A 13,913-nucleotide genomic window follows, 5' to 3' on the forward strand; every position below is an offset into this window, starting at 1 on the left:
GTCCAAGATCAAGGTGTCAGCCTGGTCAGGTTCTGGCGAGAGCCCTCTTTCTGGTTTGCAGACATTCCTGGTGTCCACATATCGAGGGTGGAGAGGCAGCAAGCCCTTTGATGTCTCTTCTTATAAGGGCACTAATGCCATCATAGGAGCTCCACCCTCATGACCTTATCTGAACCTAATACCTCCCAAGGGCTCCGCTTCCCAGTACTATCATATTAGGTGTTAGGGCTTCAACGTAAGAATTTGTGGAGGACAAAACATTCAGTCCATAACACTGCCCTTTAGAACTCTCTGATCACAGACGTCTCTCATTGCTGAAGGACATCATCTAGATCTGTAAGTCCCTCTCCGATTCCCCTCGGCCCATGACCTCCTTTGCCCTCATCCTCCTTCTATTCTTGGACTTTGCTCTTCCTTATGAATTTTAGGATCATCTTTTCATGTCCCAGAAAAAACTTATTGGGATAGTTATTGGAATTGTTTTGAATCTATAGATCTATTTGGGCAGCATGTTTAAATCATTTTATCCTTTAAATTTTCTATTACTGAACATAAAATGTCTCATACATTTTGGCCGTAACTCTCTTTCAGTAAAGTTTTAAGTTTTTATTCATAGAAGACTTGAACATCTTTTGTTATATTCTGATTGTTTGTGGCCAGTTACGTAAAATTACATTGGTTTTTGTGCGTTGATTTTTGCTAAACTCTCATTAATTCTACTAATAATTTATTTGTGGATTCTCGGCTTTTCTAAGTATGCAATGATATCATATGCCAAGAATGACTGTTTTATTTCTTCCTTTCTTATACATTTACTTATTTTTTAAAAATTTACTTTTTTTATTTTTGGCTGCGTTGGGTCTTCGTTGCTGTGCGCGGGCTTTCTCTAGTTGTGACGAGCAGGGGCTACTCTTCCTTGTGGTGCATGGGCTTCTCATTTCAGGTCTTCTTTTGTTGTGGAGCATGGTCTCTAGGCACGTGGGCTCAGTAGCTGTGGCTCACGGGCTCTAGAGTACAGGCTCAGTAGTTGTGGCGCACAGGCTTAGTTGTTCCGCGGCACGTGGGATCTTCCCAGACCAGGGCTCGAACCCGCATCCCTCTGCATTGGCAGGCTGATTCTTAACCACTGCGCCACCAGGGATGCCCCCTACATTTACTTATGTTTTAATTAATATACTTTATTTAGAGCAGTTTTAGGTTGATAGCAAAATTGAAAGGAAGATACACAGATTTCCCAATTAGACTTTCTTTTTTAGAGAGGCATTAGGTTTACAGAAAAATGGAGCAGAAAGTTTAGAGAGTTCTCATACACCCCTCACTCCAACCCCCAGCTTCCCCTACGTCTTGCATTAGTGTGGTGTATTTGTTACAATAGATGAGCCCATACTGATACAATATTATTAACTAAAGTCCATGTTTGCATTAGGGTTCACTGTGTTGTGTATTCTACAGCTTTTGACAAATGGATAATAACATGTATCCACCATTACACTACCACGCAGAATAGTTTCACCGCCCTAAACCTCCCATGTACTCCACCTACTATGCCTCCCTCTCCCCTCCTCCAGCTCCTTCCTCTTATTCCCTCCCCCGGACCCTGACAACCATTGATCTTTTTTTTCTGTCTCTCTAGGTTTACATTTTCCAGAGTGTCATATAGTTGGAATCATAGAGCATGTAGGCTTTTCTGATTGGCTTCTTTCACTTAACGATATGCATATAAGTTTCCTCCATCTCTTTTCCTGGCTTGATAGCTTGATTTCTTTTTAGCATTGAATAATGATGAAAGAAATGTTCACATATTGAGGTACAGGGAAAGTCATCCTGGCTTATACATAATTTAACTTGAATTTTATGCTAACGAAAACAGCCTGTTTGAGGCCTATCAAACAGACATTGTACATCTGCTTTAAAGAAAAGGGCACCTTGACTTGAAGTAAAGAATGTCCCTGTTAAAAATAAAGTTAAATGTCTCCCTTCCTTGGATGCCAATGATGGTACTCCTTTGATGATAAGACTTCTTTCCCAGGTGCCAAGGCCATACTGACTAGTTGTGTACATGCTGATCTGTTTTGCTGAAAACTTGAAGGAATCCATCTCTGACTTGTTTGATGTTCTTTATTCTGACAAGATATAAAACTATGGTGAAAACCATGCTTCTCCAGAGCAGTTCCTCAGGGATATCTGAGAGGCTGTCTTCCGGGCTATAGTCCTCAAATAAAACTCTTTTCTATTCTTATTACAGATTGTTTATTGATTATTTCCATGAACAACAATAATATTCCATTATCTGGATGTATCACAGTTTGCTTACCCATTCTTCCATTGGAGGACATCTCGTTTGCTTCTGAGTTTTTGCAATTATGCATAAACCTGCTATAAACATTTGTGTGCAGATTTTGTGTAGATAAAAGTTTTCAACTCTTGCCCTTTTCTCATTGAAACGAACTTCACAGTGATAATTTTGGACAGGAGGACCGAGGAGCACTCCACAGTACTGGAACCAGAGGTGGCATGGCGACAAGTTCTTCAGGGGCATCCTCCTTCCCCAACAAATACATCTAAGTAGAAAGAGCAGCGAGCTATGCGAATGCAGCTTCTAGAGAAGTCCTCAGCTCCTTCCAGTATGTTGCTGCTCCCGCCAGTCCGATATAGAACATTCTGGGTACGGCCAGTGTAATACGTCAGATAGTCCATAGGGTGTGCTGGGAAGGGACAGTTAAGACTGGTGTACAACAGAGAAAGACAAATATCATATGACATCACTTATGTGTGGAATCTAAAAAAATGATACAAATGAACTTATTTACAAAACAGAAATAGACCCACAGACATAGAAAACAAACTTATGGTTACCAAAGGGGAAGGGAGGGAGGGACAAATTAGGAGTTTGGGATTAGCAGATACACACTACTATATATAAAATAGGTTAAACAACAAGGACCTACTGTAGAGCACAGGGAACTACTCTCAGTATCTTGTAATAACCTATAATGGAAAAGAATCTGAAAAAGAACTGAATCACTTTGCCGTACACTTGAAATTAACACAACATTGTAAATTAACTATACTTCAATAAAAAAAAACTTTTTTAAACACTAAAAAAATAAAAAAGACTGGTCTACAGAGGCAAAAGTGGAATTGACAGACTAAGTAACCTCTCTGGTTTCCTCATTTTAGAAAACCGTAAGAGGAGGTGTATGAACGAGAGGAGCCTTAAGTAAACCCTCAGCCCTGTAATTCTGTTATTTTAAATCTACAGTGGCCTAGATTTGCTCCATCTGTGGACTTTCTCCAGCAGCACCCTGGAATAGAAAACTGTAGCAAAGCTCAAGCCGAGGTGGAGAAATGATAGGGGACGGTGTGTTGAGCTGACCAGGGTATAACTGAACTTATACCTGTGGGTGTCAGGAGGCCAACTTGGCAGAAAGACTGTTACTTCTGATATCGAGTGAGAGGAAACTGAGGTCTGTGGAGCCGAAATATCAAGAAGTGATGGGGGAGGGGAGGGATAAATTGGGAGATTGCGACTGACATATACACACTACTTTATATAAAATAGGTAACTAACAAGGACCTACTGTATAGCACAAGGAACTCTACTCAATACTGGGTAATGACCTATAGGGGAAAAGAATCTAAAAAAGAGTGGATATGTGTATATGTATAACTGACTCAGTCTGCTGTACAGCAGAAACAAACACAACATTGTAAATCAACTATATTCCAATAAAAATTAATTTAAAAAAAAAGTGATGAAAGGTGAGTGGTGGGTCATCGGTGCTGTTACAGAAATTGTAGTCTAATGTTGGAAGGGTGGGAAGTCCAAATTTGTGATGCTCCCAGCATGTGTAAGTGAGGTGCTATTAAAGTCCTTCAATGATGGAATTGAGGGAATGTATACTGCCAAGTATCCGACTTTCATTCCCAGAAAGAACAATAATCAGATTGTGATCCTCAGAGGTAAGCATAGCTCCCAAGAAGGAAGAAATTCCCTCCTGCGGCATGAATGTCATCTTTCATACAAAAATCAATGCAAAAAAATCGATGCAAAGAACTGCTTCCAAATTCAGCCTCAATGATATACAATATGTGACAACTACTCAAATGACTTAAATGATCCCTATGTAGACCACAGGGCCACTTTTCTTACCTATATGCTAGGGAGCCACCTGCTGTCAAAATAGGATCCTACGGCTACAATTTCTTCCATTTTTTTCCAACTACATAACTGCATATGCTTAGCTCCAATAATCTAGACTAAGAATTTTATAGAATTTAAGAAGCCGACATAACTTTAAGTGAGAAGTAACCCACAGTACGCTCCTTGTCTCTTTTGCAAGTCAGATATAAGCATTTATATCCATTTGTTACACATTGCAATTCTCAAAGAAGTTTCTGTTACACAGGAATTAGTGAAGCGGTCTGTAATAACAAATGTCCCTGCCAATTTCCTTCTTAGTGTTTTTGGGAATACTACTCCTTCCCTGAAATTGTCTTTGCCTGTCCCAATGCTACCCAACCTGCAACCTCAGCTCAACTCTTACCTCCTCCATGAAGGTCCATGAAGCTGCGTGGACTTCTGCTCTATCCCCGAGGCACCCCTCTTCTTGGTACTTCATCACACATGCACTGCTTCATGGTGATATATACTAGGAAACTAACATTTACCATATGCCAGCACTTTGTTGCAAGCACTTTACCTTTATGAACTTATTTAGTTCTCATAGTAACCCTATCACTATCATAATCTGCATTTTGTAAAAGAGGAAACTGAGGCCTAGAGAGCTTAAAAAAAGACTTTGTCCAATATCATCAAGGTTATTAAGCAGTGAAGCCAAAATTAAACCCATGCATCTGCCTTTCCAACTTGTTTGTAAGCACCCAGAGGACAAGAACTATGTTGCAAAATTCTTTTGAGTTCTTATAGTGCTTAGCCTGGTGCTAGAATCTTAGGAGCTCATGTTTATAGTTTTACTACAGTTTACTAATCGTCCAGGAAATCAGAATACACAAGGAAGAGGATTGCTTGGTCCCATTAATCAGCCTGATATAAAACAAGTCTGGCAAGAGACTATAGTAATAATAAGAGAACTTATACTGAGGCTGTACTATGAGCCTGGCACTGCGCTAAGTATTTTTATATATTAACACATTGAATCCTTTTAGTAAGTCATTTCAGAGAGGTACTATTATACATATTTTATGGGTGAGGAAACTGAAGCACAGAGAGATGAAGTAACTTACTTGAGGTCACACAGACTCCAGCCTAAGCCTAACCTATATGCTATCGTCTCACACTTACTGTAAAAGGATGTTTATCTGCAAAGGGATTTAGAAATTGTGGAGAACACACAGTGATGAAGATGGCCTTCCTTAGAGAACACGGACTCCTAATCCTGTAATCTCCCAGTAGGATTGCACAGGCCCTTGGGGATCCCTCCGGTTACTGCTGCCAGCACTGAGCTGGCCTCAGGGGGGCACTGCTCCCCTTTTAACACCTCAGCTTTTATACGCTTGCCTTTAAAACTGCGGCAATCTTGAAGCAAGGCTGGAACATTTAAACCAGAATCTACCAAAGTCCAGGGTAATAACACAAATAAAGAAATCATTAACAAAAAGTCCCATAATCTGGTTCCAAGGTGTGGCCTGCTCTCCAAGCTTTGAACAAAGTGGAGACTTGACTTTCCTTCCTGCTGTCCATCCTTGTGTCTACCACTCAAAAGCACTCAGCTGGCACCTTTCCTCTTCAAAGTCAGGCCCTTAGAGGGCTGGGTCCAGGAGGAGGTGGGACTTTCCCGTGGGGTGAGACATAATTCAGAATTCCTGTTTCCTTTATGAGGGCCTGCCTTTTCCACAGATGATGGACATTGGAGATGAAGGGGAGGTGCCTCCCCTTCAGCCACTCCTCCAGGAATGAGACCTGTTCTTAAGCCTCAGCAGACAGCATCCCAAATTGAATGTCTGTATAAGATATTTACTGATACGGTAGTAGATGGTCACACACTAACTCCTTTGGTCAGGATATCAAGAGATTAAAGGAATCCTCACACCGGGATGCCTGAGAGATTAGAGAAGCCAGCAAAATGAATGGAGTCTGGAAGGAACACAGCCGGACGAGCCAGTGTGCATGTGCAAATGCGCCCCCGAGCACGGACTAGGGGGCAGGGATGCACATTTTGTTTCCAGATACTGTAATTTGGGGTGCTAATAACCACCAGGAAGACTGCATGTGGAGACAAAACCGAGGACAGTACACTCGTGACCACTCCTGCTAATGCTGCCTCCAAACCTGCCAGGAGCCTGGCTACCTTGAGGAGAACCAGACCCATAACTGTAGATGCTCAAAAAGCTATTCGTTAATTTCACCAACTGCCTATGTAATGCTTTTATTTTTTTATTTATTTATAAATTTATTTATTTTTGGCTACATTGGATCTTCGTTGCTGTGCGCGGGCTTTCTCTAGTTGCGGTGAGCAGGGGCTACTCTTCGTTGTGGTACGCGGGCTTCTCATTGCGGTGGCTTCTCTTGTTGTGGAGCACGGGCTCTAGGCGCACAGGCTCAGTAGTTGTGGCTCACAGACTCTAGGGCACAGGCTCAGTAGTTGTGGCGCATGGGCTTAGTTGCTCCGCGGCATGTGGGATCGTCCTGGACCAGGGCTCGAACCTGTGTCCCCTGCATTGGCAGGTGGATTCTTAACCACTGTACCACCAGAGAAGCCCTTATTTTTTTAAAAACCAACTATTTCTGAATCTGGCAACAATGCTTTACCTAGAAGATTTTTCTCTGGAGCTTACCTCCGGAATAAATTTGGTTATTTGCCTCTACAATCCACCCCATCTAGGTCAGAATAGATAGACAGATACATAAATAGATAGACGTTCACCGTGGTCCAGAAATTCCTTCTACTATGGTGCACACCAGAAGTACAAGGCTCTGCAGGGTCAGTGGTTACTGACGAGAATAGATGGAATAGTTTCTTTTGCTTGAAAAGCATTTCCTTCCTGATCATGTAGAAATAATGTTATCCGTCATGTCTATTTTTTAGGTGCAACTGTTTTCTAAGAAAATCTTCTGTAGACACAGATATCTATGAGATCTTCACGTAAAGTAAAGGTCCGCAAATGACAGCTCGCAGGCCAACTCCATCCCCTGACCTGTTTATGTACTGCTTGCAAGCTAAGAAGGATTTTTATACTTTCTTAAACCGTTGAAAAAACAAAGAACAATAACATTTTGTGACGTGAAATTCAAGTGTCAGTGTCCGTAATAAAGTTTGACTGGGACACAGCCATGCTCATCCTAAGCACTGTCTAAGGCTGCTTTTGCTCCACAACAACGGAGTTGAGTAGTTGCAACAGAGATGGTAGGACCTGCAAAGCCTAAATATTTCATATTTGATCCTTAACAGAAAAAGTTTAGCAGTTCCTGACGTAGTGTAACAGGCACTCTTACTTTGATGCATAAACTACATCTTCATTCTTTTTCAGATCATCTCAGTGGCCTTATTTTACAGATGAAGAAATGAGAGGCCCAAAAAGGTTATTAACAGAATGATGCAGAGCCTGAACTAAGACATTTGGCCAGATTGTTTAAGCCCTCTAAATCTTAGTTGCATCACTTATCAAAAAACAGCATTGACCTCATACAGCGGTGGTGGAGGTAGAAGGGAATAATGCATATATGGGGTTTAGCACAGCGTCTGCCATAAGTGCTTACTAAACACTAAACAGCTATTTTTATTAGCTAATAATATCATTATTACTATTAAAACTCAGATCTTCTGATTCAGCCTAGTACCTTTTTCACTACCATAAACTATACTCCCCTCAAAAAAAAGAAAAAAGAAAAAAAGCAATAGGTTATATAATCATTGGTTTTAAAATGTTTCTGGTGTTTTATCGAGACTTGAGATAGTTTCACTCACTCCCCAGACATCTGATCCACTCATATCCTCAAGTTTCTACCAAGGTGACATCATAGCGGCCACAGATGGTCTTTGGGGAGATGAATAGCACTTACTCAGGAAGATCTACAATCATTTTACCTCTTCTGATCTGTAAAAGGAGGAGAATGCTTGTTCTATATAACTGAAAGCTCAAAGGAGATAAGAAATATGAAGGCGCTTTGAAAAGTGAAATGTCTTTGCAGTAAAATTATACATCTATGAAGTCTTCTGCAAAAGTAGACAATTCCTAAGATCATTATCCATTCATTGGCCATCAGGAGGCTTGTCATCTTGTGATCTATGACCTAAATATAATGCTTAGGTTCTCTTTATTCCTTGATTCGGAGAGCAGCAAGCAGTACCCAGCTCAGAACTTTGGAGAGGGTGTCAGTGATGGAAGAAGAGAGAAAGTGGTCAGCAGAGGGAAGTGAACAGATCAGGGATCTCCTGAAGCTTCCTGCCGTCTATGTACCTAAGCCTTACTCACCTACTCACCATGTGTCTCTCTCCTAAGGACCCTCTTTACCTCCATCAATCTGCCTTCCTTCTTCCTCATCTTTCTTTCTCCTCTTGTCTTCCCTGTTTCTTTCTTCTATCTCTTTTCCCCCACTCCATCCTGCCTCTCCTTCTTTCTCACTTTGTCTGGAGAATGTTATTTATCATTAGTTCTTATAGGATAAAACGCTTCTATTCCATGTTCTTAATGTTATATTATTCTCCCACTCATGTAAATTGTTGTTCTTATTACTTGAGAAGAAAAAATTAAATAAATAGGACTTCACTGTTTGCAAATGTGTCATTCTGTTACTCCCTGGGTCTTCTCAAAACCCCGTTAGAAAACAGTGTTCTGAGTTACAAAAGTGAAAAATGATAGCAAAAGCTTTCACTCTTTTTTTTTCTAAATAGGAAAGTGTCTCTTGACAACAAAAGAGTTTCCTGCATTGTGAACTTGGAGGATCACCTAGTTGCTTTAGCTCTTTATCTTTACCGGGGACATCTTTCTCTGATCCGTTTTGAAGATGTTCATAATCATGCTATTGCCTAGCAAATAAATTCCAGTTCTCTAGCATGGTGTTCGAGAGCCTCCGTGGTTAACCCTGACCTCTCTCCAGTCTTATTTCTCACAACCCACACTTTATGGACCATATTAGATGACATTGTCCTGTCTCTGCCTTTCCTCCTAAACTTCTCTCTGTTTGGATTAGCCAGCTTCTCACCAAATCTGCCAACTGAGATTGGACTGGTCCTTCAAGGCCCAGATCAAAACTAGCCATTACATTTCTCTGAACTCCTGCACCCCTTTGTTAATGCCTCCATTGGGGTACTCCCCAGATTTGGAACTGCATTTTTCTTATCATTGTTTATGAACCCATCCTCTCCCACTACTGCCCGATATATCTCTGTAGTCCCTATGAACTTACACAACAGGTTTTCCATGAGTGCTTAATGAATGACCAAACCTATCACCTCCAGCCTAGAGTTCCTATCTAAGATCTGAAAAAATTTTGATTAAAATTTTTTTTCCTTTATATTTCCATTCCATTTAGGAGTCAAATCCTTATTTAATACCAGATTGTATCTTAGCATTTCTGACATGATGTCTGATATGCCACTGCCAGGTGCTTCTCTACCTAAAATCCTAGCTCTGGGAAAAATAAAAATATCTGCTATAGGCCCTTATTCAAGTGCCTGTAACCACAGAAGGGCTGGGCAAACATGACTGTGAATCTGAGGCTGACCTTTAGGACGGCTTTAGGCTTGGTAAAACTATTACATGACCTCAAAGCTGGCTTTACTTTTAGATTCCAGTAAGCCAGAAAACACTCTGAATTATTTATTTCTCTGTAATGGGTCTTAAAATGTGATGTTAACATCCTGGAAAAAATTACATTTGAATCTGTTTATAATTGAAAGAGAATATGGTTGATCATATTTCTTGGAAGTGCCCCTCTCTACAAAGAAAGTAAGAATAGGTTATACAATCATTTATTTTTAAATGTTATCGGTGCTTTATTAAGACTCAAGACATCTGATCCACTAATGTCCTCAGGTTTCTGCGAAGGTGACATCATAATGACCACAGACGGTCCTTTGGGAGACGGATATCATTTACTCAGGAAAAAAAGGCAGTATATTTTTGGTTCAGATTTCTTAGCAACATAAGAAATTAACTTTGTTAAAATCAAAAGTCATTCTCTCAAAAATCTACTGCTTCTTTTTTCTCTTTTCAAGTTCAGCAATTTCCTTTCAAACCCAGCCTTTTTCATGTTTCCTTTTGAAGACTGTTACAACCTATCCTTATGACCTTTTATAAACAATTCTTTTTTTCTCTTACAGGCTCTTTATATTTAAATAGAAATAAATGTATATGGTGGCAGAAATACTACATTGAGTTCATAGAAAATAGGGAGCAGTGAAGCAAGGTAGGTGGCCTTGGTCCTAGGATTACGGAGGATGTGATGTGTCCGTGGTGGAGGACAAGGACATTGTCACCTTTCCTGTCTTCTCAATCACCTTCTCCCTCTGCAGAAAACCTGAGTGTCCCTGACAGCTCCCCTAGTGGTACTAAGTAGGAATGCAAGCATTCTTAAATCAGGGTCCTTAATGCCATCCTTTGAGATGAAATGGGGGTTAAGTAGTATTCAATAATATTCCTCAAGCTGAGTTCCTGGTCTCTCAGAAGGAATGACTCATAGGTTAAATCTTTAGAAATAGGCTTATGAGTAAAAGCTGGCTGATTTGTTATTCACTAAAAACCATGCCCAAAGTCTTCTCCTCTTCAACACCCGTACCCCTCCCTGACCCTCCTCAGTGCTTGCCCCACTCCTAGCACAAGAAAATAGCTAAATGCACATTTAAGCTTTATCATAGTCTGAGGGGCATTTTTGGTGAAAACCATATATTTGAAGTAATTTAGATACTCATCTTAGACAGTTTGCCAAAGATTTAAAACACTAAACTATTCCTCCTAGGTGCTTTTTATTAATGAAGTAGACTGAGGTTTGCGAGGCTGGGCTGGTCAGTTTCTCAGAGGCACTCTGCCTGTAATTGCTGTAGTTTTACACCAGGTAGTGGGGCCAGATACAGAACACAGGTTCCTGGGTTTCTTATTCTTAATGTAGAGATTCTGGAACCTTCTCAGTTCCTAATGAACTTAGTGTCTCAATAATTCTTCATGGCATTCCCTAGGCCAAAAGAAGTGCCTAACTATCTGGACCTAGGCTAAATCAAGTACCTAATAGGTCTAAACAACTAATAGTAGTAGTTTGTGTGGTATCTGACAAACGTCACTGTGTTTTCCTTGAAATTTAAAAATATCCTGCTTCACCCCCAGTGAGTTTGCTACAGCGCCTGGGGCAACTTGGCATACAGTTTGGGAATACAGTCTTTTCTTTTTTTTTTTTTTTTAACATCTTTATTGGAGTATAATTGCTTTACAATGGTATGTTAGTTTCAGCTTCACAACAAAATGAATCAGTTATATATATACATATATTCCCATATCTCTTCCCGCTTGCGTCTCCCTCCCTCCCACCCTCCCTATCCCACCCCTCCTGGCGGTCACAAAGCACCGAGCTGATCTCTCTGTGCTATGCGGCTGCTTCCCACTAGCTATCTACCTTACGTTTGGTAGTGTATATATGTCCATGCCTCTTTATCGCTTTGTCACCGTTTACCCTTCCCCCTCCCCATAGCCTCAAGTCCATTCTCTAGTAAGTCTGTGTCTTTAGGGAATACAGTCTTAATGCTTTAGGGCATTTAGCAATTAACCCAATTCCAGTTCCTGTATGGTTTCCTTATGAAAAATAACCAAATAAAAATTGCCATGATTTCACTTCTCTCTAGATAATAAGACAGTGACATGTATCCACATGGATAGATCTCAAAAACATTATGTTAGGTGAAAATAGGCAAGTTGCAGAATAATGTATACAAAATAGTAGTATCTATTTAAAGTTTATATGTTATTTATGAATACAAGTGTGTAGTAAAATCAGGACTGGAAGGATGCACACTCATTTAGGAGGCTGGTTATTTCTAAGGAGGAAAGGGAATGGGATTGAAAGAAGAACAAAGAAGACTCAGATTTTATTTGTAATATTTTATATGTGCTATTAAATATATAAGGCAAACATGACTGTGGCATGAATGTGGCATATAAAGCAAACTATGGATTGAATGTGCTCCCCCAAATTCACATTTTGGAATCCTAATCCACAAGGTGATGGTGTTAGGAGGTGGGGCCTTTGACAGGTAATTAGGTCAAAAGGATGGAGCCCTCATGAATAAAATTAGTGCCTTTATAACAGAGAGACATAAGAGTTTGCTTCCTCTCTCTGCTCTCTGCCATGTGAGAATACAATGAGAAGATAGCCATCTACAAGCCAGGAAGTAGGCTTTCATCAGACACCAGATCTGCTGGTACCTTGATCTTGGACTTCCCAGCCTCCAGAACTATGAGAAATAAATGTTTGTTGTTTAAGCCACCCAGACTATGAAAATTTGTTATAGCACCTTGAGTTGATTAAAACAATGACCAAATGTTGATATTTGTTAATTCTGGATAGTGGACCATATAGGTGTTTCTTATATGATTCTCTGTACTTTTCTGTATCAAAACAAAACAAACCAAACACACACACAAATCAGAAAGTACTGAGCAAGAATTAAAAGAGGTAGATCAAGTATTATTTTTCTAGAAAATCTATGATCAACTCTTATCTTTAGCTATTTAATTTAGTTTTGGATCATAAAATAATTCTGAATCTTTTCTGAGGGTCAAAATAACCATGTGATACTTATTGACTCTATTGTATTAAAAAAAACCCAGCAGCTGTGCTTTATAAATCAGCTGTTTGCTACTCCTAATAAGTTGTAGCTTTTGCTACTAATTAGTTCCAACAGACAGGCAGATTTCCATTCAAATTTAACACATTATTGGGTTTAAAAAGAGACCATATCTTGTTAATTTTTTTAAAATTTCAGTATCTTAGGACTTCCCTGATGGTGCAGTGGTTAAGAATACGCCTGCCAATGCAGCAGACACAGGTTTGAGCCCTGGTCTGGGAAGATCCCACATGCTGCAGAGCAACTAAGCCCGTGCGCCACAACTACTGAGCCCAAGTGCCACAACTACTGAAGCCCGAGCGCCTAGAGCCCATGCTCCGCAACAAGAGAAGCCACTACAATGAGAAGCCTGTGCACCGCAAGGAAGAGTAACCCCTGCTAGCTGCAACTAGAGAAAGCCTGCGTGCAGCAACGAAGACCCAACACAGCCAAAAATAAATAAATAAAATTTTAAAATTTCAGTATCATATATAATAGAGGTTCAATAAATGTCTTTGGAATCAGTAAAACTAACCTATCCTTTTCTCAGCATTAAAAAAAATTTTTTTTAACAACGAGGAAAAAAACATTTAGGCAACATTATGTAGGAGTTTTATAATATGGCTTGTAATTTTTATTATTTTTAAACATTATATTAATTGTTACTATAACATATTCATATGGTTCAAAATTAAAAGGTTTAAATTGATGTACAATGAAAGCTAAGGCTCCATTCAACACTTGATCCCCAGCCACTCAATTCTCTCCGAAACAGGCAACCAGAATGACCAGATTTTTGTATATGTCTAGAAAAGAGGTATTTTATACATACACAAGCAAACACATAATAACATATCCGTACTCATGGCTCTATGTACCATCTAGAGCTGACATTGATTAAACAGTCATTTGGATGTCTAACAGATGTTTCAAATTCAACATGTTCAAACTGAATTCCTGCTCTTTTCCCCCCAGAAAGCTTCCCCTGCAGCTTTCCCATCCAGTCCATCACGACCCCAGCCTTCGGGCTGCTCAGTCGTCCCTAATCCCTCTCTTTTACAGCCACATCCAGTCTGTCAGGAAAGCCTACTCACTGCTTTGAAAATGTTTCCAGAATCTGGCCTCTTGCCACCACCT

This window comes from Pseudorca crassidens, chromosome 13 (assembly GCF_039906515.1).
Source record: "Pseudorca crassidens isolate mPseCra1 chromosome 13, mPseCra1.hap1, whole genome shotgun sequence".
NCBI classification, from domain to species: domain Eukaryota; kingdom Metazoa; phylum Chordata; class Mammalia; order Artiodactyla; family Delphinidae; genus Pseudorca; species Pseudorca crassidens.